General features: G+C 38.6%; 1 pseudogene; it reads right to left on the bottom strand.

The window, feature by feature from the left end:
• LOC113894776 overlaps positions 1-25,761 on the bottom strand; it is a 31,731-nt pseudogene extending 5,970 nt beyond the window's left edge.
• Between the last annotated feature and the right edge of the window lie 216 nt (positions 25,762-25,977).

Genomic DNA, 25,977 nt, shown 5'->3' with positions numbered 1-25,977 from the left:
ATGAATTTTACCCTGGGTGTTTAATGTTTAATGTTTTGTTTTCTATTAAGGTATTTTTGAGCTTGTTTTAGGGTAGAGTTAGCTGGAAAATATTTGATCCTATCTTGCTTTCAAGCTTTGTTAGGTGAAACTAGAGTTGTATTTAGTCTAGAGCTAACTCACCCCCACTGGTGAGGCAGGATCCTTCTTAGTACTCTGAACTAAGAGTATAATGAAATTTTACACTTTGATGGCTGTGGTGGTTTAGTTGCTAAGTCATGTCTGACTTTTTGTGACCCCATGGACTATAGCCCACCAGGGTCCTCTGTCCATAGGATTTCCAGGCAAGAGTACTGGTGTGGGATGCCATTTCCTTCTCCAGGGGATCTTCCCAACCCAGAGATTGAACCTTGGTCTCCTGCACTGCAGGCAGATTCTTTACCACCTGAGCCACCAGGGAAGCCCTGATGGCTGAGACGGACATTCCTGACCCTGCTTGGCTGCTCACACTGGTCCCACTAATCTTTCTTTGCTTGACCTCAGGTAGTTTCCTCACTATGTATGTACTGATCAGGACTCCACTAATACACAACAAAGACTTCTGCAGATCTCAGTCTGCACATCTCAAGTGTTCTCTCTTTGTCCCTTCCAGTACTCTGTGATGAAAAGTTTAGTATCTTAATTTTCCTGGACACCTAGCTCTGTCTCATAACTTAAGGAGATACCTGGGCTCCATCTGACATTCCCTTCCCTGTGCAATACGCCAGAAATGTTCTTCAGGCAGTAAACTAGTAATCAAAGGGCTCACTTGAACTTTAACTTTTCCCTGTCTTTCATTTCCTGATATCCAATGTTTTGAATACTGTTTTTTCATATATTTTGTCTGTTTTTTTCCCAGTTGTTTTAAGAGGGAATGTAAATTTAACCCCTCTTATTCAGTCTTAAATGAAGTAGAAGTCCTCTTGCTTGATTTTTTTAAATCTTGCACCAGCCTAACATGCTGGTATAAACTCCACTTGGTCATGATGAACCAATCTTTTTATGGCTGGATTGGGTTTGCTAGTAGTTTGCTGAAGAATTTTACATCTGTGTCCATGATGGATATCAGTCTGTACTTTTATTTCCTCATAATGTCTTCATCTGCTTTTGGTCTCAGGTAATTGAGACCAAAATAAATGAGACCTTCATAAAATGAGTTGGGAAATGTTTTCTAATCTTCTAGTGTCTGCAACAAGCTGTGCATAATTTATAATTTTTCTTTATTAAACAAATGTTGAGTAGAATTTCCCAGTGAAAATATTTGGAGCTGGAGTTGTCTTTGTTGGAAGGTTTTAAGGACAAATTCAATCCCTGTGATAGATATAAGACTGTTAAGATTCCCTTTTTCCTTTTGAGTGAAATGTGATACTTTGGGTCTTTTAAGGAATTGATGAATTTCAACAGAGTTGCTAAGAGCAATTTCTGTGGAATGATGCATGCAAAAGCCAGGCTGGAATGGATTTAAGAGGTCTTTAGAGGAGTTCTGGTGCACAGGATGTGGTAGTTTCTGAAGAGAAGTGCGTTCCAAAGAAGGTTTTTTTTTTTTTTTTTTAATTATTTAAATATAAATAGGAACAATAGAATATATGCTGATGAGAGTAACCCAGTAGAAAATTCTGGTTGCCCAATGTTTAATTCATATGATTATTTTATCAAATAAGATAAAAGGTACACAAACTGATTTTAAACTGTAGAATGGTATGCAAAGAGAGTTTTACCATGAATCTAGTACATATTTTTCTTAAGCTTTTCTTCCTTGCATTCTTCATCAAGGCAGATTACTGGATAGTCAAGAGCTTCTCCACCAGCTTGGAAAAAACAAGCTGCTAGGTAACTCTTGATCTTCAGGCTTAATCCCAAATGAGAATTATTGTAGTTGAAAGGGGAGATGTTTTAATATGTTATTACTGTCCCTTGGTTCCCCACTTACTCTCCCATCAGTTGGCCAGTTGATAGTTTGTTTCTGAAATGGGAAATAGAAAATTATGTTGATAATTTTTACTCTGTTGTGAAAATAACCACTGAATGGAACCAGCGAGATGCTCTAATGGCCTTAGAAAAGGAAGAAGTCTCAGCAGCTGGGATGGAAACAGTTATAGAGGGGACATGAGATGAGAGGTGACCCTGCTGACTGAGATCAACAAATTATCTCTGATTTGGAGCCAGTCATCATGCAGAGACGTGGGACAAGAGTGTCACAGGCAAAGCACCATAAGTGTGAAATCTGAGAGGGAAAATGCTTAATGTTATTCAATGTATAATGTGACAGAATATAGTAATAGTGAATGTCACAAGATGAGATCTCCGATATAAGACAGGATCCAAATTATTAGGGATTTGTGGACTATGGTTTAAAAAATTACATTTTATTATTTGTTTGATACTAAAGAGAGGATTTCTGTTTTTAAAGATCACTTGGACTGCTGCATTAAAAAATAGACTGGAGCAAGCAAGAATGAACTGATAGACTATTGTAATTCATAAAATGGTGGTATTATATGCTAGGGTGGAGATAAGTTGATAGATTTGGAATGTATCAAAATCTGAAATTAAAATTATCCTGTGGCTTACTTATCATATGATTTTGGACAAGTTTTTAAAACCTTTCCTACATTTCTTCTCATCTGCAGAGTGGAGATTATGGGAATATTAAAGTAACACATATAAAATATAAGCTTTATGCCATGATGTCTGACGCGTAATAGTCCCTTAATAAATAGTGATTATCATTCTTATGTTATCGTAGTCTCATAACCGATATTCCTGGGTCCAGTTCTCTCTTCCACAAATATATCTCCATATTGCCACTAGAATTATCTTTTAAGTTACAGATTATACAATTTACTTGTTTCAGGAACCCTTTAAGTCCTTCAAATCAGTATAAACGTAATGTCGTATACCAAGGACGCACACATATCACTGCATCTTCACCTCTTACATCAATCTTCTCCCATTTACCACAGACTTCGGACTGGTACTTAATCAATTTTAATGTGCCCATAGCTCACCAGGGATCTTCTTAAAATGCAGGCCCTAAATCAGAAGGTTTGAGGTTCTGCATTCCTAACAAGCCTCCAGGGGATGGTGTTTCTTCTGGTCTCTGGACCACACTATGAGAAGCATGGTCCTAGAGTACTTTAAGTCCCTGAGAGGTTATATGGTGTCCCTGTTACTTTGGCTCTTCCCATCAGTCTGATCTCATTGTCCAGACTGACTGTGCCTTATTTCTCTGCTTAATGAAATCATTCTCATCTTTCAAGGTCTCTCTAGCTCAAAGATCATATTCTCTATAAAACTGTCTTCAAGTGTCCGTTTTATTTATCACTGCAACTTCCCAAATGTTTGCTTTCTCCAGTCCCCATAGTATTTTGTAATAGTTCTTATTACAGCATACACCGTTTTGCACTGCCACTGATACTTAGATCCATGATTTTCCTTATTGTACGGTGCTCCTTGGGGGTCAAGCACGTGTCTCTCTTTCTTCCGTAAGTTGCGTGGCTCCTTGCACAGAGGGCACCTGGCAGTGCCCAGTAAATACTTCGTGAATAAATGAAGCTGATATATACTTTTGAAAAGCGGTGGATCACTCTATATAGCAAATGTTACTTCAGGTAAATTAAAAAGCGTTTTTTAAGCTTAAAGTATTGATTTTGCATTTCTTTATGTAAAATACTTCTATACTTCTTAAATTTTCTTCAGTGTTCTAGCTAATCACCCAAAGCATTAGAAAGCCATAATGTATATCTATTAGTTCTTAACAGAGAAGTGTATCTTTTCGAGGTTGTAAAGCCTTAGGCTTTCTCTTAGCTAATGCCAAGCTAAAATTTATAAAATTATGCACACTGTGACTAAGGATTTGTCTTAACTGTGCTATCAGAGAGTAACATGATTAAAGTTTTTTGCCTGAATCTGATAAGGAATGAGAAAAAGAGTGAGAATATAACTGCTTTTCTAACATTCAAAGTATATAAAGAGAAGAATAGGAAAACTACTTAATGTATGTTTTAATATCTATAGCCAAACCCCCAAATTTTCATTTCAAATTTTTTTAGAAATAACAGTTGTCTAATGGAGAAACTTAAGGATCACATTGGATGAGAAGTTTCTTAAGGGCATGTGCAGTTGCGTCAACTTCTTAACAAGTCTTTAGCCTTTGTAAAATTTTCTCAAAGAAAGAAATCAGGTTAGCCTTCCCTCCTCACCTCAACCAGGGAAAATCTCTTTGAAATGTGTTAGAACTCCTTGCTTACTTTGCATCATAAAATGAGAGCATCCCCTAAAATGGCTAAGCTAGAGATATGTGCAGCTATCAGAACTTGGACGGCTCTATTCTCAGGACTGATCAATTGTGTTTTCCACATGCACAACTCTTGGTGTTGCTGATTTCTGTTAAGTAGACTTTCAAATTTTAATTTGCATAGCATTAACACTTTTCCCTGAGAAGCACCAGTTTTATGGAGACATTTCCTTGTTGTTCTCATGCAATTAAAAAAAAATCCACGGGGCATTCATTAACACTTCTAAAAGTGATAGGCTGTGTTTTTATGCCATTTTCATTTGCACTGCTTCTGATCTTGCCATAACTAATTAAAGGGGAATTTAAGGTAATATAAACAATGGTGTGTTTTTTTTTTGGCTATAATAAAGCTATTTTTCTTGTCTGGTAAAGAAGAAAAGGATACAAGGTCTCTTGAACAAAGGGTAAGGATGTACTCTTCATGGCTTGACTCTCAAGAAGCCTTATAGTCCGTAATGTTTGAGCTCACGTCCTTTGTGAAACTTTCTTCCTGGGTAATTTCTACTACTTAGTATTCTGTCCTGCGACCTCAGCCCAGGGAGGGTGCCCTTAAGCAAATATCTTTGGAAGAAAGGTAGGATTTCAACTGAGACTTGAAATAGGAATATGATTATAGTATTAGGAGAAAAGCTAGTTGATTATGCTTTATTTGTAGGAGACCCAGGTTCAGACCCTGGGTCAGGAAGACTCCCCAGAGAAGGGAATGACAACCCATTCCAGTATTCTTGTCTGGAGAATCCCATGGGAGCCTGGCGGGCTACAATCCATGGGGTCACAAAGAGTTGGGCACAACTGAGCGACTAACACTTTCACTTATTTAGAAAGAATTGTCAGCTGAAGCCCATATACAGGGAGAAGGTCAGTAACATTCTGGAGGTAGCTCAGTAACCAGCTTTGTTGGATAATAATAGATATTTTAAAAAGGAAAATTGAGAGAGATTTTTGAGAAACTTCAATTTGGAGCATGAATTTGGTACATATTGGACTTTATAAAGTACATATTGATAAGCTATTAAAGTATTTTTTTTTTACTTCCAGGATGATGGCCATATTAAATTTGGATGGGCATAGTTAAGAGATATCCTGGGACTACAAGTAATTCTCAACTAATTAGGAAAAGGGGAAAAATATAATAGATGAAACTGGGTTTTGGCAAACTGACCTGCATATATGATCTTGTCCACGGCAAGCTCACAAACTTAAGCAGTAAATGGGCAATTTTCGTAACAGGAGCGCTTCCCTTGTGGCTCAGACAGTAGAGAATTTGCCTGTAATGCAGGAGTCCTGGGTTTGATCCCAGGGTCAGGACAATCCCTTGGAGAAGGGGATGGAAACCCATTCCAGTGTTCTTACCTGGAAAATTCCATGGACAGAGGAGCCTGTGGGCTACAGTACATGGGGGCTGCAAAGAGTTGAACACGACTAAGCAACTCACACTTTCACTTTCACACAGTAACAGGAATCATGCCTTTTACTGGGAAATAGCAATAGAGAACACTAATCAGAAATTTTGGAAGTCAGGGAGGTGACATGCATGTCACAAAAGCCTCCCGTTTGGAAGCTCCCTTGCAAGTGGGGGATAAGTTCAGAGTGCAGTAATCAGGTGAAAAAAGGGTTTATCATAATTGAGGCAGAGAATTAGGGAATCCTTGTTACTCACTGAGGTTCAAAACAGGATTTCAATTTTATAGTTTCTTTGTGTGTGGTGGGATGGAATATGGGGAATATAGGAGCTGGGATTTTAGACTAATTAATCTGGCAGGAGATAGAGAGGAAGATAGAGCCAGACCCTCAGTCTGTGAATAAGGCCAACCGTATCTGTCTACATGATTTCCCCAGGCTTATACCTAGTTCCCTGGACCTTAGTTTTGCTTAGTGATGGAGGCGATCAGCTTGAGGAAGTCCAGCTGTTAGCGCTGGATCATCATATCCAATCCAACCGTGGTATTGACGTTGTAAACTGCTGTGGGGATGAACCTACAGTCATTGAATCAACTTTGGGGAAGAAGCAGAGAAAATGAATCAGGGTGTAGCAGATGTTTCATTTAATGTCTGTCCCCTCTGGAAAACTCTTTAATGGGGTTTATGACAATGTTCAGATGCAATGATCTGTTACTCAAGTCCCCATCCAATACAAATTAAATGCCTCTGTCCTATGTTATCTCTTACCATTCCCTACATTGAGTTTCCATTGCAAGCAACCTAATTTACACACTATCTTCATGTATGTCATGCTTCTCATTTCCACTTCATTTTTTACAGTTCTTTCTTCCTGGAACATCCTTTTTAAAGGTTTTCTCTACTACAAAATTGTGTAAGATCCAAGACAGTCTTTTTGTGTAGCTTTTGTTTATTTCAGCACAAAGTAACTTCTCTCCCAACATCAATCTTATCCATAAAATGTTTGCTTATCCTTCATTCCTGTGAGAATTCTTAATTCTTGATTCTTCTTAATCCATATTTATTATTGCCAATTTATTGAGAGTCTACTATGTAGCCTTTGTAACAAGTTCCAACCTTTGGAATTCCTAATCTCTGTCAAAATATATCACTGGGTATATTACTCTGCTCAGTTTATCATAGACTGGGGAGGCTTAAACAAGAGAAATTCATTTATTGGAGTTGGAGAGACCAGCAAGTTCAAGATCAGGGTGCCCTTGTCCTGGCTTGCAGATGGCTGTCCTTTTGCTGTGCTCACACACTGTAGAGAGAGGAAACTGAGATGTCTCTTCCTCTTCTTAGAAGGGCACTAATTCCATCATGGGAGCTTCACCCTCATGACTTCACCTAAACCTAATTACCTCCCAAAGACCACCAACCCCTCATACCATCACTTTGGGGATTCAATATATGGATTTGGGGGGGGGAACACAAATATTCAGCCCATAACATTCTACCGCAGGCCTCCCACAATTTGTGTCCTTCTTGCATGCAAAGTGTATTCCATCCCAGCATCCCTAGAACTCTCAACTTGTTCTAGCATCAACTCTAAAGTCTAAAGTCCAGTTTCATCTAAGTATCATCTAAATCAGATATAAATGAAACTCAAGGTACAATTCATCCTGAGGCCAAATTCTCCTCTCGCTGTGAACCTGTAAAATCAGACGAGTTATTCTTTTCCAAACTACAGTAGTAGGACATACTAAAGGATAGACATTCCCATTCCAACTGGGAGAAAGAGGAAAGGAGGGAGGGGTGATAGGTCCCAAGGTTCTAAAACCTATCAGAGAAAATCCATTAGCTATGATGCTGCAGGAATAATCCTTCTTGGTTCAATGCTTTAACCTCCAAGCCCACTGGGGTGCAAAAGTCACCTTTCCAGTTCATCTGGTTGACCCCACCCCTTGGGTTAGGCAGGGCCAAGGCTTTCTGCAGAGGCCCTAACCACACTGGGGCTGTATGTGGAGGCAGTGGTCCCCTCCTCTGAAACCTCAATGGAGGCACCTTTGTCCTGCCTTTTCCCAGGGCCTGTGCACTGGGCCTGTGGCGGGAGTGGGCAGGCATGACGATCTCTGAATCATCTTTGAGGTCCTTCTTCCCTTAGCTTTTCTTGAAAAATATTCACAGTGTAAAATTCAAGATGTTTGACAGCCTTCCTTCATCCTTTCCCACTTTCTTTGTCCCCTTTTACTTCAGTTGACAGTGCCTTTGCTGATTTAATCGTATTGATATCTCTGATCTCTGCTGAGATGGCTGATAATTTCATGAGCCATACGCATGATCTCTTTATCAAATGATTGCTCAGAAACACTGGGTGTTCTCTTCAGAACAAGCTTTCTCACTTTTGCAATATGCATAGGCTGTGATTTTTTTTTTTCCACAGCTCCAAGTTCTGGTTCCTTCTTACTTAACAATTATGCTTCAATTTATTTCTTCCTTTGGCATTTTACTGTAGGTGACCAAGCTACTCCTTCAATACTTTGCTTAGAAATCTCTTCTGCTACATATCCAATTCCATTGCTTGCAAGTTCTATCTTCTATAGAGCACTAGAACATGAATACAATTTATACAAGTTCCTTGCCACTTTATAGCAAGGATTGCCTTTCCTTCAGTTTTCAATGTGTTCCTCCTTTCCGTCTGAGATCTTGGCAGAATGTCCTTGGCCATCCATGTTTCTACCAAGGTTCTAGTCATGATTATTTATGTATTCTTCAAGAAGAATCTTTTCTTTCTGAGCTTTCATCAGAATCACCCTTAATGTCCATATTTGTATCATGTACCTCAAAATTCCTCTAGCCTTTTCCCATTACTCAGTTCTAAAGTCACTTACACATTTTTAGGTAGCTGTTAAACCCTAGTGGCTCAGACAGTAAGGAATCTGCTTGCAATGTAGGAGACTGGAGTTCGATCCCTAGGTTGGGAAAGTACCCTGGAGAAGGGAATGGAAACCTACTCCAGTACTGCCTGGAGAATTCCATGGGGAGAGGAGCCTAGTGGACTAGAGTCCTTTGGGGTCACAAAGAGTTGGACACAACTTAGCAACTAACTCTTTCACTTTTCACTAAAGCAGCATCCTACTTTCTGGTGCCACTGGCACATAACAATTCCAAATGTTTATGTACTTAATAACTGAACTTCCAAATACATGCAACAAAAACAGAACTGTAAGGAGAAGTAGATAAATTCACAATCATAGTTGGAGATTTCAACATTCATTTTCAATAATTAATAGAAGAAGAAGACAGAATATTAGGGAAATTATAGACTTGAACAGTATCATCAACCAGCTTGATCTAATTGACATTTATAGCACCCTCCAACTAATAATAGCAGAATACACATTCTTCTTTAGTGCACAGGAAGTGTTTATCAAGATAGACTGTATGCTGAGTCAAAAAATAGATTTAAATACAATAAATGTTAAAGTCATATTAAACATGTTATCTGACCACAAAGGAATTTTATTAGAAATCAGATAAATCATCAAAAATTAAACACACTGTTAAATCATTTCTCACAGAAGAAATTAAAAGGTTAATTAACAAGTATTTTGGCTTGAATGAAACAAAAACATAGCAGTTAAAATTTATGGAATGCAGCTAAACAGTACGTAGAAAAAATTTTGTAACACTGATTTCACATTTTAGGAAAGAAGAAAGATCACCAATGACCCAAGCTTTAACCTTAAGAAGTTAGAAAAGGAGAAGATGAAACCCAGAGTTAGCAGAAGAAAAAGAATAATGAAAATGCTAGCAAAAATCCATGAATTATAATACAAAATAACATAAAAATCAATGAAACTCAAAGCTGATTTCTTGAGAATATCAATAATATTGACAAAATTCAATATTTTGATCAGGAAAAAAAAAGACGAGATGCATATTGCAAAAATCAGGAATAAGATAGATGACATCACTGCAAGTTATACAAATATGTTAAAGAGATGAGAGAAGCATACACATGGCCAGCAGATACATGGAGAGATACTCAACATCCTTAGTCATCAGGGAAATGTGAGTCAAAACCACAATGACCTCACATCTGTAAGATGGCTATTATCAGAATGATAAGAAGTGTGTGGGCAAGCATGTGGAGAAAATGCAACCCTTGTGTATTGCTGGCAGGGGGTGGGGAGTGTAAATTGGTGCAGTCATTTTTGGAAAACAGTATGGAGATTTCCTCAAAAATTAAAAATAGAACAATCATATGATTCAACAGCTCCACTTTTGGGTATATAGCCAAAGGAAATAAAAACCCTAACTTGAAAAGATAGCTGCACCTCCATTTTCATTGCAGCATTATTTTAAACAGCTTAGACATGGGAACAATCTAAGTCCATTGACGGATGAAGAAAGATGTAATATATCTTCTTCACATACAATGAACTATCATTCAGCTATAAAAAGGATGAAATCTTACCATTTTTGACAACATAGATAGACCTAAGTGAAATAGTCAAATAGAGAAATACAAGTATTGAATGATTTCACTTATATGTGGAATCTAAAAAGAAAAAAAAAAAAAAAAAACTGAACTGATAGAGAATACAGATTGGTGGTTACCAGAATTAGGGAGTGGGAGGTATTAGAGTGGTGATATGAGAGAAGATGGTCAAAAGGTACAAACTTCCAGTATAAGATAATAAGTCGTGGGGATGTAATGTACAATATTGTGACTATGGTTAGCAATACTGTGAAAGCTAAGATAGTGAAAGTGAAGTCGCTCGCTCAGTTGTGTCCGACTCTTTGCGACCCCATGGACAGTAGCCAACCAATCTCCTCCGTCCATGGGATTTTCCAGGCAAGAGTACTGGAGTGGGTTGCCATTTCCTTCTCCAGGGGATCTTCCTGACCCAGGGATCAAACCCGGGTCTCCCACGTTGGAGGAAGACGCTTTACCATCTAAGCCACCAGGGAAGGCCGAAAGCTAAGATAGCAGATCATAAAATTCATCATCAGTAGAAAAAGTTTTTTATCACTAGCGCCTCCTGGGAAGCCTATACCTACATGTGGTTGGCTAAATTATTGTGGTGATCGTTTTGCAATGTATGTGTGTGTATATATATATATATAAAATCATTGTGTTGTACACTTAAAACTAATTCAATGCTATATGTCAGTTATATCTCAATAAAGAAAGATAGTAGGGGAATATTATATACATTTTCATACTAGTAATTTAGATAAATGACACAGACCAAGTCCCTAAAAGCGATCAACCCCCATTCAAAAATTCAGCCCTATATATTAAAGTAATTGAATTTTTAGCTAGGAACCTCCCCCGCTCCAAAAAAACCCACAAAAAAAAAAAAAAAAAAAAAAAAAACAGAAAAAAATGTGCCCAGGTGGTTTCACTGGTTAATTCTAATGTAAAAAGAAATAATACCAAATTTGTATAAATTATTTCAAAATTTAAAGAGGAGATACTGCTTGCCAGATGATTCTATAAGGCAGGAATTCCCTGATATCAAAAGCAGACAAAGACATTACATGGAAAGAAAATCACAGACCAATATCTGTCTTTAATGTAAATGCAAAAAGTTTAACAAAATTTTCAAAAATCAAATACAACAATGTGTAGAAGTGATAATACATAATGACCAAGATAAACCCAGGAATGCAGGGATAGTTTTAACATTTGAAAATGTGTCAATTTAATACACCATGATCAGCTCAATATATGGAGACAAAAGCATTTGACAAAATCTAGTATCAATTCCTGATTGAAATCTTGCAGAAAAGTAGAAGTAAAGAGATACTTTCTTAACTTGATAAAGAGTTATAAGAAAAAACTACAATTAAAATTATACTCCATGATGAAGAGTTGAGTATTTTCCTCACTAAGATCATGAACAAGAGAAGGTTTTCTGCTTTTACCACTTCCATTCAATATTATAGGTTCTAGACATGGAGGGAGGAAAAAAACCCAAAGGCATACAAATTACTAAGGAAGAAGTAAAACTGTCTTTATTGACTGATGGCAGGATTGTCTCTGTACAAAATCCAGTGAAATAATAAAAATAAAACTTATTTACACTAATTCAAAATGTATTAAGTGAATTTTGCAAGTTTGCAAGACACAAAATCAATATACCAAAAAAAAAAAAAAATCAATTGTGAAATGGCCTCTATCAGCAGTTTTGTTGAATTGAATCGTATTAGGATTAACAAAAGAAAGATAAAGACCCTGTTGATAACTGCTCTATGAGTGTGTGTCACTCTTTCATGGATACCATGTTGTTGATAGCCTCAGAGGATGAAAAATGCTTCGTTTTCTACCTTCAGACTATTAAGTATGTCCTCTGAAGCAGCAAGGATTGGAGTTACACTTAGGACTCTGAAACTCTTCAACTTTTTATTCTATTTAATTCTGTTCATTTGTCCTACCTAATTCTTGCATTCCATGCTATTGTATTGGCAAATATATGACCCCACAGAAATCAAGAATTGTTATCTCATGTAGAGATTCATGATGTTCTTCATTTTTCAGTCTTTTGTCTAATTAGCTTACTTTACTCAAATGTTCTAAATAGCCATATTCAAGGAATTTCTATGTTAGATATTGAAACCTAAAATAAAATTCCAAGAAGTAAATAACAATTTTAGCTGCATCACATAATTCCTACCACTGCACTGGTTCCCAGGGTTTGATTTGACACAGGTGGGGCTTAAAGAGTTGGCCCATTTCCAAGCCATCTCCTATATAAACATTGACGAAGAAATTGGTTGCAGTGTCGGTTACGGTCCACACAGGTGATTATGCTTAACTGACATCAAAAATATTCTTTTTTCTGTATTTCCATCCAAATGGTTAAAAAATATGTGACAGATTATCCGTGCATTTGAGTGAGAATAACACTAAATGACTATAGTTTTTAGGATAAGAGACAAAGATTTTGGTTTATTTGATGGAAACATTTAATATTTTAAAAAGTTGCAATGTGTTAGAAAATACTGAGTCAAAGGTTTGAATAATTTAGAAGTGTATATTTCTAAAAAATAAAAATGAGAAAAGTAACATATATCAGATAAACATAACTCTATGCCTATTTTAAAATAGCTTTCATATTCTTTGACCTGAGAATTTTAAAACTAATGACAAGAATTCTTATAGAGTAAAATATTATATAGTAAAGCAAAGATGTCCCAATTATTCTAGCTTTCTGGTATTACCTCTTTTTTTTTTTTTTTTTTTTTGGTATATATTCAATCTTAGTAGACTAACTTCTATCTTAAATATTGTGAGAGGCATACTGTTTTGCCCATTACTTCTACTGATTCTTGGTTTAAGGTGGGTCATTTTTAGTCTAAACTCCGGCCTCTGTAGATTTCTCAACTCCTATTTTTCATTTTCTCTAGCTTCTGTCATTTTCCTGCTCTGCTCCTTTCTTAGATATAAACTCAGCCATGCTTTTTTTCCCGCATTTCCCCAAATTATACAACAAGAAGGCTGCCATGTGTGTTAGATTATATGGTTGATACAGGAGGATTGATGGTTGATACAGAAAGCAAAAAAAGCAAGTTAAATTAGAACTAAACGTCCTCTGCTCATGCTGGCTGGAATTCTTCATTGGCCATTTGTCTTTGTTGTCATTTTTCTGAGTTCCTTTTCTCTCCCTCTACCAGATTTTTCTGCCCTCCCTAGTAATTCAAGTACCTGGTCACCATATCTGCATCATCCTTTGCCCATTAATGAAAAAGGTTCACAATTTTTTTGTGAACAAATAAAATCAGAATTTTCCCCCTACATTAACTGATCAGTCCAAAGGAATTTAAAAAAATATCTTCTGGTAAAGTAAACAAACAATAAATAACTTAAATGTTTCATTTATTTATTTTGTATATTAAGATACTGAGTAATTTTGTGGAGAATATCTCATGTCAGGGCTTCCCTGGTGGCTCAGCTGGTAAAGAATCCACCTGCAATGTGGAAGACCTGGTTCAATTCCTGGGTTGGGAAGATCCACTGGAGAAGGCACAGGCTACCCTCTCCAGTATTCTTGGGCTTCCTTGGTGGTTCAGATGGTAAAGAATCTGCCTGCAGTGCAGGAGACCTGGGTTGCATCCCTGCGTTGGGAAGACCCCCTGGAGGAGGGCATGGCAACCACTACAGTATTCTTACCTGGAGAATCCCATGGACAGAGGAGCCTCACGGGCTACAGTGCTGGGGTCACAAAGAGTCAGACACGACTGAGCAACTCAGCGCAGCGCAGCATCTCTGTGGGTGTGGGCTTGGTGTCAGTTGATGCCACTGGTAAGCTTGTTTTGGTTCTTGGCAGCAGTGCCACTGTCATTAACTGGTGCCTGTGCCGAGTAGTGGGCTTCCCAGGCGGCGCTAGAGGTGAAAACCTGCCTGCCAGTGCAGGAGACGTAAGAGACGTGGGCTCAGTCCCTGATCAGGATGACCCCCTGGAGGAGGGCATGGCTACCCGCTCCAGTATTTGCCTGGAGAATCCCATGCACAGAGGAGCCTGGTGGGCTGCAGTCCATAGGGTCGCATAGAGTTGGACACGACTGAAGTGACTGAGCATGCACGTATGTGCCCAGTAGATATTAGACACTTTGAATATCACTCCTAACTATGTCTGCTTTCCTATTCGAAATAAAGGAGACCATTAATGTAGTTTTATTTTAATGTTTTATAGTTATTATGATTCTCTTTTTTTGGTTGACCCATTTCAGATTACTTTCCTTTCATGCTTTTAATCAAAGATTGATGATATCTTAAAGAAATGATATACTTATAAAGAAAAGTGTCTAGCAAAGCATATTATTTTCTGTTTGCTTTTTTCCTAATCTCCTTACCTCAAAATGTAGATGCAGTTATATGTGATTTTCCCAGTGGTACGTAGATCAGAATTTAGCTTTTAAACACATTTTAACCTGTAAATTCTAGAAAACATTTCACTATTTCACTGTTTTCTGCTATATGGGATTTTTGGTAAGTTAAAAAAAATGTCTAAGTTGATCTGTGTTGTTACTGCTATTATGAAAGCTGAAAGATTAAAACTTCAGTGTATGTAATATATTCAGGCATAATATTTATTTAGATTCATCTTGTAGCTGATTTTCTCTGGTTTAAGTATAAACTTCCAAAAATGAACACAGCAGTGCCTTAATCATATGTATCATACTAGTCTGACTCCTAGGATGTTTACTTCAGGAGTATGTGCTTGGCCCAGTGTTTATAGCTTCAGAAAATTTGAACCTAATTTCCAGAAATCAGCCTATAAACTTGATTTGAAATGAGAAGACAATATTTTCTCAAAATAAAGCCATCTCTTTTAGATTTACTTATAACCACTGAGAAGCAAGGACTTTTTTGAATCTTGGGCGTGTGGGAATAGGATGATTTCAGTTCTGTGTAGACGTCATAGCCCCTCAGATGGAAGCCCAGATAAAACGATGGCTCTGCTTCAGCTGGTAAAAGTGCCAGTGCTGACATCATCACTACAGGAACAGGAGCAGTAGAACGGCTGCTGTTTACTTTTTTAAGCTCTAACTTAACCCTTTTAAGGTGAAGATAAGTTTTTCAAATTCCAGATTTACATGCTCAGATGAACAGTGAAGAAATTCCAAGATGCCTGTAAGAACCTGGAGCTGTACACCAAATTTCTTTACAAATCTCGGCACTTAAGATACACCACAATTCTAAGATTCTAACATGTACATTTTTTTCCTCATGCTTTAACAGCTCTGGAAACAGGTTGTATATCTTGTGGTAGTCCTGATGGATTTGTCCTTGCTTGTTTGTGTGCACGAAAACATGCAGAATGAGTGTCAGCAACTTGCAATATAATTCTAGAGAGAGTACAGCATCACCAGCACATTTGATGGCATAGATGACAGTATGTGCAGAAAAACATGGTCACCCGTGTGCCCCGTGACTTTCAATTATATGTATTTTGAAAGACTGGACTTCGAATGGGAGTGAGCTTTCATTTCAGTTCAGTCACTCAGTCATGTCCGACGCTTTGCAACCCAATGGACTGCAGCACGCCAGGCCTCCCTGTCCATCACCAACTGCTGGAGTTCACTCAAATTCATGTCCATTGAGTTGGTGATGCTATCCAAGCATGTCATCCTCTGTCATTCCCTTTTCCTCCTGCCTTAATCTTTCCCAGCATCAGGGTCTTTTCAAATGAGTCAGTTCTTCACATCAGGTGGCCAAAGTATTGGCGTTTCAGCTTCAGCATTAGTCCTTCCAATGAATATTCAGGACTGATTTCCTTTGGGATGGACTGGTTGGATCTCCTTGCAGTCCAAGGGACTCTCAAGAGTCTTCTCCAACACCACAGTTCAAAAGCATCAATTCTTCGGCACTCAGCTTTCTTTATAGTCCAACTCTCACATCCATACATGCCACTGGAAAAACCATAGCTTTGACTAGGTGGACCTTTGTTGGCAAAGTGATGTCTCTGCTTTTTAATATGCTGTCTATGGAGCATATTCCTTTTCTTCCAAGGAGCAAGCATCTTTTAGTTTCATGGCTGCAGCCACCATCTGTAGTGATTTTGGAGCCAAAGAAAATAAAGTCTGCCACTGTTTACCCATCTATTTGCCACGAAGTGATGGGACCAGATGCCATGATCTTAGTTTTCTGAATGTTGAGCTTTAAGCCAACTCTTTTACTCTCCTCTCACTTTCATCAAGAGGCTCTTTAGTTCTTCGCTTTCTGCCATAAGGGTGGTGTCATCTGCATATCTGAGGTTATTGGTATTTCTCCTGGCAATCTGGATTCCAGCTTGTGCTTCATCCAGCCAAGCATTTCTCATGATGTACTCTGCATAAAAGTTAAATAAGCAGGATGACAATATACAGCCTTGATGTACTCCTTTCCCTATTTGGAAGCAGTCTGTTGTTCCATGTCCTGTTCTAACTGTGGCTTCCTGACCTGCATACAGATTTCACAAGAGGCAGGTCAGGTGGTCTGGTATTCCCATCTCTTGAAGAATTTTCCACAGTTTGTGGTGATCCACACTGTCAAAGGTTTTGGCATAGTCAATAAAGCAGAAATAGATGTTTTTCTGGAACTCTCTTGCTTTTCAATGATCCAACATATATTGGCAATTTGATCTCTGGTTCCTCTGCCTTTTCTAAAACCAGCTTGAACATCTGGAAGTTCACGGTTCACGTATTGCTGAAGCCTGGCTTGGAGAATTTTGAGCATTACTTTACTAGCAGGTGAGATGAGTGCAATTGTGTGGTAGTTTGAGCATTCTTTGGCATTGCCTTTCTTTGGGATTGGAATGAAAACTGACTTTTTCTAGTCCTGTGGCCACTGCTGAGTTTTCCAAATTTGCTGGCATATTGATGCAGCACTTTCACAGCATCATCTTTCAGGGTTTGAAATAGCTCAACTGGAATTCCATCACCTCCACTAGCTTTGTTCGTAGTGACACTTCCTAAAGCCCACTTGACTTTGCATTCCAGGATATCTGGCTCCAGGTGAGTGATCATACTATCATGACTATCTGGGTCATGAAGATATTTTTTGTATAGTTCTTCTGTGTATTCTTGCCACCTCTTCTTAATATCTTCTGTTTCTGTTAGGTCCATTCCAGTAGAAATTCTTTAACCAACTAGTTTTTCTTGCATTTTCATTTTTATGTAGGCTTAAGAATGACATAAGATTAAAAACCTACACCTTAATAAATATTAAAAAGCCTTATCAATAAGTATGCAGTGAAAGTTCTGAGTTACCAAAAACTTTGTATTGTTACTTATATAGCAGTATTTGTTTTCTTATCTCTGTGGTACATAAAGTAAGAGCATCCTTACAATCAATTTGGTATTATGTTTCTGAGATGTATATTAATTGTGGGATTATAGAATTTTTGAATTACTAAATTTTGTTTGTGAATTGCTGATTTTAAAGAAGTTTTTGTTGTTGCTGTGTTTTAAAAGGGGTGTTATGAATCATATCATATCAAAAGAGTCATTAAAGCATTTCTCAAAGATAATTAAAAATAAATTTTTTAAAGGATTTAATATAGCTTTTCATTCTCATAAGTAACATTCTTTTTGAGAACTACTTCCAAATATGTTCTTTAAAGGCAAACTTAAAAATCTAATTCTGAGTCCTAAGTAAACTATTTTGGCTTGTTTATTGTGGACAATCATCTTTGAGGGTTTTGAAGTTTGTTTTGGAAGAGGATTTAGCACTCTGCATGTTTATATTTGAGGTTGCAGTATCAACTGACTATCTTTCCTAAAAGGAAATAGACATCATAAATAGCTTGCAACACTCAGTATTTTGAGAATGTTTGCCATTGTGGTACTTGATGATGATTATTTTTTTTTAAAAATCTCTCTGATCCCTTTTCCTGAAGAGGAAATCAAAATTACCTTTCAGTCACTTCACTGTCTATGTATGTGCACGCATGCTACGTTGCTCAGTCATATCTGACTCTTTATGATGACATGGACTGTAGCCCGCCAGGCTCCTCTGTCCATGGGATTTTTCAGGCAAGAATACTGGGATGGGTTGCCATTTCCTTCTCCAGGGGATCTTCCTGACCCAGGGACAACCCTGTGTCTCTTACATGTTCTGCATTGGCAGGTGGTTTCTTTGTCACTAGCACCACTTGGGAAGCCCATCTATATGTAATCTATGATTTAATATCACTAAACCAATGAGGAGACACCTGATCTTCCTAGCATTGTCCAAGAAAGATCATTTTATGTCAGTGAACTTCTCAAATAGTGGAGGCATAGACAAGTAAATGCCAAACCTAACATTTTAATTTACTATTTCTGATAGAACTATTTCTGCAAAACACCTTTGTATTATTTCAAAGAGTACTGGAAATTGAAGCCTTAAACATATGTGTTATATGGCAATCTTGGGCTTTCCTGGTGGCTCAGATGGTAAAGAATCTTCCTGCAATGCAGGAGACCTGGGGTTCGACCCCTGGATTGGGAAGATCACCTGGAGAAGGGAATGGCAACCCACTCCAGTGTTCTTGCCTGAAGAATTCCATGGACATAAGAGCCTGGCAGCTATAGTTCATGGGGTCACAAAGAGTTGGAGATGACTGAGTGACTAGCACACACACATGGCAATCACAGGAGGGAAACCACCTTATTTGTTGATGGGTCTTTAGCACACAGTGAACAATGAGATAAGAGGAATGGGCGGATTCTTTACCAGCTGAGCCACAAGGGAAGCTTGAGAGTGGACTATACTCAACACTGAATGAACATTCGCTCTTTGTAGACTTGGTATTCTGGATATCAGTTACAGCAGATGATGTGTTTTGGCCCCTTGGGCTGTGTGCCCAACGCAGAGGCCTCGGTCTCCAGGGGTCTGTTATGACCCCAGAAACGGGACTCTCAGATATGTATTTTGCTTTTTCCAGACAGGTGGTTTCATTATCTCATGCACTATTGTGTGTGTGTATCAGATATTTAGTGTAATATAAATCAACACGGCAATAATAACAGTGGACTTCTGTTGCTAGATGAGCTGGGATTCTAAGCTCTTGGTTCTCCAGTCTTTCCCAGCATCATACTGAAAGCCAGACCCACCTTTATTTTTTCCATCTCTCCCTGAGAGTCACTGCACTGTTTTTGACAGAATTTCAATATGCATCACCTTGCTAGATACCCTGGGTTGGGAAGATTCTTTACCCACCCTAATATTCTTGGGGCTTCCCTGGTGGCTCAGATGGTAAAAAATCTGCCTGCTGTGCAGGAGAGCAGTGTTTGATCCATGCAGGAGACTGGGGTCAGGAAGATCCCTTGGAGGAGGGCATGGCAACACGCTGCAGTATTCTTGCCTGGAGAATTCCATGGACAGAGGAGCCTGGAGGGCTATAGTCCATGGGGTTGCAAAAGTCAGACACAGCTGAGCAACTAACACTTTCACATTCAGCCTAGAAAATTTTAGTTTGCCATATGCTTGATCTTTAGGCCTCCAGTTTCTTCAATATCCATTGTATTAGATACAGAATTGACAGTTTCCCTGTTTAAAAATCTCCAGTGGTTCCCTATTTTTTTAATTAATTTTTTTTTGCCAACTATTAAAATGCAATTGCCAACAGAAGCTTAGTTCTGTGTCACAGATTGATGAAAGGATATCAAATTATTTTGACTTTAAGAATCACATTTCCTTTCCCACCAGTCATTTGTATGACAGTCTACTTTAAACTCTCCTTGAGCATCAGGATTGAATGTATCAGTATATCCATCTTGATGTGTCCCCAGTCAATTCTTGGGAAATCTCTACACACTCTTCTGAAAACACTCATTGACTATTTTAAACTTATCTACAGATACTTCAAGGACATACTTGTACATTTGGTCAGCAGCTTGAGATGCCACTGAGTCCTTTTAAAGTACTTGATCCTGCTTTAATTTCTTTTCCAATTTCGTTGAGCTATAATTGACATATAACACGGTGTAAGTTTAAGGGGTGCGTGTGTTGATTTAATATGTTTATGTATTGCAAAATGATTGCCACCGTAACTTTGGCTAGCACATCCATCCTGTCACAGAGTTACCATTTCTTTTTTGTGGTGAGAACATTTAAGGTCTAGGCTCTTAGAAACTTTCCAGGGTATCATACAGAATTAGTTACAATCACTGTGCTGTACTTTAACTCCTCTAAGTTCATCTTACAGCTGGCATTTGTATGCTTTGACCAGTATCTCCCCATTCCCCCACCGGCCGTCTCACCGAGTCGCGGGTAGCACTCTTATCTTTATTATTGTGTATTCATTTCTAAATGCGTATGTTTGTCACTACCTTAGCTGAGATACCATGATGTGCTGACGTGCCAGGTGCTATAGACATGGTGGTACACAGAAGTGGATATGGGTTTTATCCTTACCTAGCTTATAAACTCAGAGAAGGCAATGACACCCCACTCCAGTCCTCTTGCTGGAAATCCCATGGATGGAGGAGCCTGGTAGGCTGTAGTCCATGGGATCGCTAGGAGTCAGACACGACTGAGAGACTTCATTTTCACTTTTCACTTTTCATGCATCAGAGAGGGAAATGGCAGCCCACTCCAGTGTTCTTGCCTGGAGAATCCTAGGGACGGGGGAGCCTGGTGGGCTGCCATCTATGGGGTCGCACAGAGTCGGACACGACTGAAGTGACTTAGCAGCAGCAGCTTATAAACTAGCTTTTTTCACCATTTGGAGCTGAAATCTACATACTTCCATTGTATATTCTGTTTTTAGAACTTGAAGATCATTTTTGTTGCTGGAGGAAAATGAAATTCTATTGAATGTTAGCAAATTGCTCTCTTTTCCTGCCTTTTCTTTCCTCATTGCCTAAAATATGATGGAAAAGTACTTTATATTGTCCTAAGTATTTTTCACAATCCTCAGTTCATTTTGAACATAGCACTTTTGACACTGATGTAAAACATATTGTATGTATAGCTGTGTATTTTTTTTTTTACTTTACAATATATTATATGTATTTTTCCATTTAATTAAGTATATTCTGAAAACATGTTATTTAATGTCTGTTTAACAGTCAATCTTATTTAACCATCCCCTATTTTGTGCTATTTGGTTTGTGTCCAATATTTTTTTCTTTTTTTGGCTTGTTTTACAATTTTAAGTAATGCTTCTGTGAACATCCTGGTACATAATTCTTTGCCTGCATTTCTGATTATTTCCTTATGCTGTTCTCCAGCCTCCAAATACTGTCCATTTCTTGTGCCCAGGGACTATGTAGATGGACTGTTTTTTCAATCTATGTCCAGTGAATATACTTTTCACTTAATGATTTTTAGGCCTTTTTTGATGACCAGATGGAGTGTTGCCCATCTGCACCTGAAGATCTTCCACAGTCTATTCCAACATACCCTCTTAGAGCAAGCTAGGACACTGTAAAGACAGGAGAAGGAAGGTAAGGGCCTGTATACCTTGCTGGATGATGACGGTGGGGGACATTGACTCTAGTCCTCTCTCTTGGGGCTGTACCCTTCTGCATGTCTGTGTGTGTGATTGGAGGAGAGATGGAGTGGGCTGCTTGCTATAGACTAAATGGTGACATTCCCCCCTCACCCCCCACCCCCCAAGAATCCTAATTCATATGCTACAGTCCTAACCACTCCCTCCCCAATGTGATAGTATTTGGAGATAAGGCCTTTGGGAAGTTTCTTAAGTTTAGATGAAGTCATGAGGGTGGGGCCTTCATGATGGGATTAGCACCCTTATAAGAAGGGGCAGCAGAGAGCCTGCTTTCCCCCTCTCTCTACCATGAGACAGTGAGAAAGAGACCATCTGCAAGCCAGGAAGGGAGCTCTTACCAAGAACTCATTTGGCCCACACCTCGATCTTGGACTCCCCAGCTTCCAAAGCTGTGAGAAAATAGGTTTCTTTTCTTTGTTACCCAGTCTATGGAATCTTGTTATGGCAAATGTGCTGTTGAAGACAACTAATTTATGATTCCCTATGAGCTGGAAAAACGGCAATACACAGATGTTTTAGACTGACACTGAGTATTAGCTTTAGAAAACCTGAAACTGCAAACTCAAGTGCTTAGCCAACTATAGTAAAATATTTTGTCTCATTTTTATTACTATTTCTTTAGTTTTGCTTCTTTTTTCTTACTTTTTTTCTTATGTAGTGTATTACAGATGAGCTGCATATTACAGCTCAAACTCATGTCCACTAGGCATGTATATTATACATGCTATTTCAGCTTCAATGTTTCATTATGGATTTTAACCAGTAGTTCAGATCAGGAGAGAACTGACTGATAATCATTTCAAAGAGGGTCCTTTTTAAAGGCATATATCCACTCATCTATAAAAGTGCTACTTTCAGTCCTCGCTAACTAAAAAAAAAAAAAAGAATACAGAAATATCCCTGTTAGTTCCTCCTTTTGGTTGACTCTTTGTTAAGTTATGATATTGTGACTTTTCATTTTTATGAAATTTCTGAAATGTAATGTTTCGGCTTTGTTTACTTTGTGATAGAGGAGTTGTTACTGTTCAGTTGCTAAGTCGTATCTGACTCTGTGACCCCGTGAACTACAGCACACCAGTCTTTTCTGTTCTTCACTGTCTCCTGGAGCTTGCTCAAACTCATGTCCATTAGGTCAGTGACACCATCCAACCATCTCATCCTCTGTCACCCTCTTCTCCTTCTGCCTCAATGTTTCCCAGCATCAGGGTATTTTCCAATGAGTCACCTCTTTGCATCAGGTGGCCAAAATATGGAAACTTCAGCTTCAGCACCAGTCCTCCCAATGAATATTCAGAGTTGATTTCCTTTAGGATTGACTGGTTTGATCTCTTTGCTGTCCAAGGGACTCTCAAGAGTTTTCTCCAGTACCACAGTTTGAAAGCATCAATTCTTTGGCGCTCAGCCTTCTTTATGGTCCAACTCTCACACACATACCTGATTACTGGAAAAACCACAGCCTTGATTACATGCACCTTTGTCGGCAAAGTGAGGTTTCTGCTTTTTAATATGCTGTCTAGATTTGTCATAGATTTTCTTTCAAGGAGCAAGCGTCTTTTAATTTCATGGCTGTGATCACCGTCTGCAGAGATTTTGGAGACCAAGAAAATAAAATATGTCACTGTTTCCACTTTTCCCCATCTATTTCCATGAAGTGATGGGACTGGATGCCATGTTACTTACGTGTTATCAGTGGATTGTAAAGAGGAATAATTTATATTGAACCACTTTTCTTTATTTACATTGACTGTTTTGCCTTGTTAGACATGCTGTTGTAAATAAATTGCTGGATTTAATCATACCAGGAAATATTTGTCTTTTGTGATCACTGTGTTATGTGGGATGTGTGAGCTGAATAATTTGTTGGGCTGCACATTTTCCTTTGAAATGTTTGAAGGACCCTTAAGTGCTGTTGAAAGTGAAGGATCGAACTGCTCTTAGGAAAACAAAGGTTTTGTTACATTGTTCTCAAGTAATAAGGATATCTAGATAAAATAAAAGCAAAGCAGTAAAAATCACACACACAGTGCCATTTGCCACTAACAGAAAATATTTACCAAACAGAAGAGTCCCCGGTGGGACCCTGCTAACTTACATTTACTTTCTCATGAAGTAGTGGGGAAATCAAATGCTCTGACTCACACCAGATATATGTCCCCCTCCTCATTATGAATCCAGACTCCACTTTCAAATAGAGTAGGCTGTCTAGGTAGGAAATGAAACCTTGACTGGCATCAAATGATGTCTCAGATGATCAACAAATCTACATCATAGTCATTATTATTCTCATCTTATTTTACATTTAAAAATTAAAAGCGACAGTGGCCAAATATCACTGGTGGTTATGGTGATTATGTGAGATATATACCTAGAGAGAAAGAGAGAGAGAGGTATAGGTATTGAGTCCAGGATTGACACCAAAGCAGATGCTTCCAAATTCTTGGGTATTTTTATTGGCTGAAAAAGCCTGGTAGACTTAAAGTGATACTGTGATGCATCTATGTTCCTCTGGAATGGCAAACGGATGGAACTGTCGAAGATGGAACTGAAGGAGAATTTTGGTTGTTATGGTTTGCAGAATATGGAGGCAGTTAGGCTTCCTAAGATGACAAGTTGAACATTCTGGATTTATCTTAAATATTTGAGAAAATAAAGAGTATGTTTAGGATTCTGCTTAATGGACTCAATTAACTCAGCCTTGTAAATGACTCTTTTTTTTTTTTAATTAGTCTCCTCACTCCTATACTTGGATTAAGATTAATTTTTTTCCCTTTCAATTCTACTGGAGAAATACGATACTCTGGAGACTCAGCAAGCAGTCTAATGGGTGGTGTGTGTACCTGTATTTGTACTAACTGGCTTCAGTAGGAAACACACTGAAATAAGTGTGGATGAGATGGAAATTCTAATCTCATTTAACTGACAACTCACTGAGGATGAAGCTGAAGCTCCAGTACTTTGACCACTTGATGCAAAGAGCTAACTCACTGGAAAAGACCGTGATGCTGGGAAAGATTGAGGGTAGGAGGAGAAGGGAGTGGGAGAGGATGAGATGTTTGGATGGCATCACTGACTCAACTGGACATGAGTTTGAGCAGACTCCATCAGTGTTAGTTGCTCAGTCATGTCCAACTCTTTGCAAACCCATTGACTGTAGCCCACCAGGCCCCTCTGTCCATGGGATTCTCCAGGCAAGAATACTGGAGTAGATTTCCATTCCCTTCTCCAGGGGATCTTCCTGACCCAGGGATCAAACCAGGGTCTCCTGCATTGCAGATGGATTCTTTACCATCTGAGCCACCAGGGGAGCCCAGGAGATAGTAAAGGACAGGGGAGCCTGCCGTGATGCAGTCCATGGGGTCACAGAGTTGGACATGACTTAGCAACTGAACAACAACAACACAAAGTCCAACTTCTCAGTGTAAAAAAGCAACTTGTGATTGTCATCAGAAAACACAACTTATTCTCCTGTGCACTTGATTGTTCTTCATAAAAGTCTTACTTCCTAACAAAATGCAATAGAAGGTATATTTTCCCCTGCACAGTGGCTACTACAGCAGAGTTTGTGGTATATACACATTTGTGTAGTTAACTGAGTGGAGTTCTCAGATTAGACCATAAGTTTATACATTCTTGGTAAAGTCTCAAGTTATAGAACCCCATCAGTTATTTTTATGAATAGACTTCTCCCGCTTTAAGTTCTGAGCTTCATCAATTGTTTCTAGGAGAGTGGTGTTTTTTTCCAGTACCCTTTGTCAGTCTGGTTGTTCTCTTTTTATGTGTAAATTCTGCGGTGGTTCAGTTAGGAGAGCTCTTGATCTCTCACCTGTGTTTCTAATTATGGCCTGTTACCTTTGAAGGTTGTGGATCTCTGTCAGGATTCATATGTGGCAGAGCCATGGTGAGGGGAGAGATACTTAAAGTCCCCTTTGGTGGGGGTCACTTTGCATTTGAAGTCTAACCTGAAATGTCTTCACTGGTTGCCAGCACCATGATGCTTTCTGTGTTAACAGCAGTAAACTGCCAGAAAGCGGCAATGCTGGGCAATGCTATTTCAGCACTTGGGGCCCATACCATGCATGCTATGTTAGTGGCACTAGTAGCTTTGTGAAAAAGACACTGGAATTTGCACAGCGTTTAAGGTACCCTGACCTAGGTAGAGGAAAATTGGAAAAGTGACTGATGCAATTTTAGAAAGACTGGGACCATTTATTTACAGTCGAAGGAGCAGGTGAGGAAGCTCACATTTCAAGATTCAGGAGATAGTTTGATGAACACCATGAAGTACTTTCA

This window comes from Bos indicus x Bos taurus, chromosome 6 (genome assembly GCF_003369695.1).
Source record: "Bos indicus x Bos taurus breed Angus x Brahman F1 hybrid chromosome 6, Bos_hybrid_MaternalHap_v2.0, whole genome shotgun sequence".
NCBI lineage: Eukaryota > Metazoa > Chordata > Mammalia > Artiodactyla > Bovidae > Bos > Bos indicus x Bos taurus.
The sequence above is the reverse complement of the archived record's forward strand: the minus strand, read 5'-3'. Positions and strand labels throughout refer to the sequence as shown.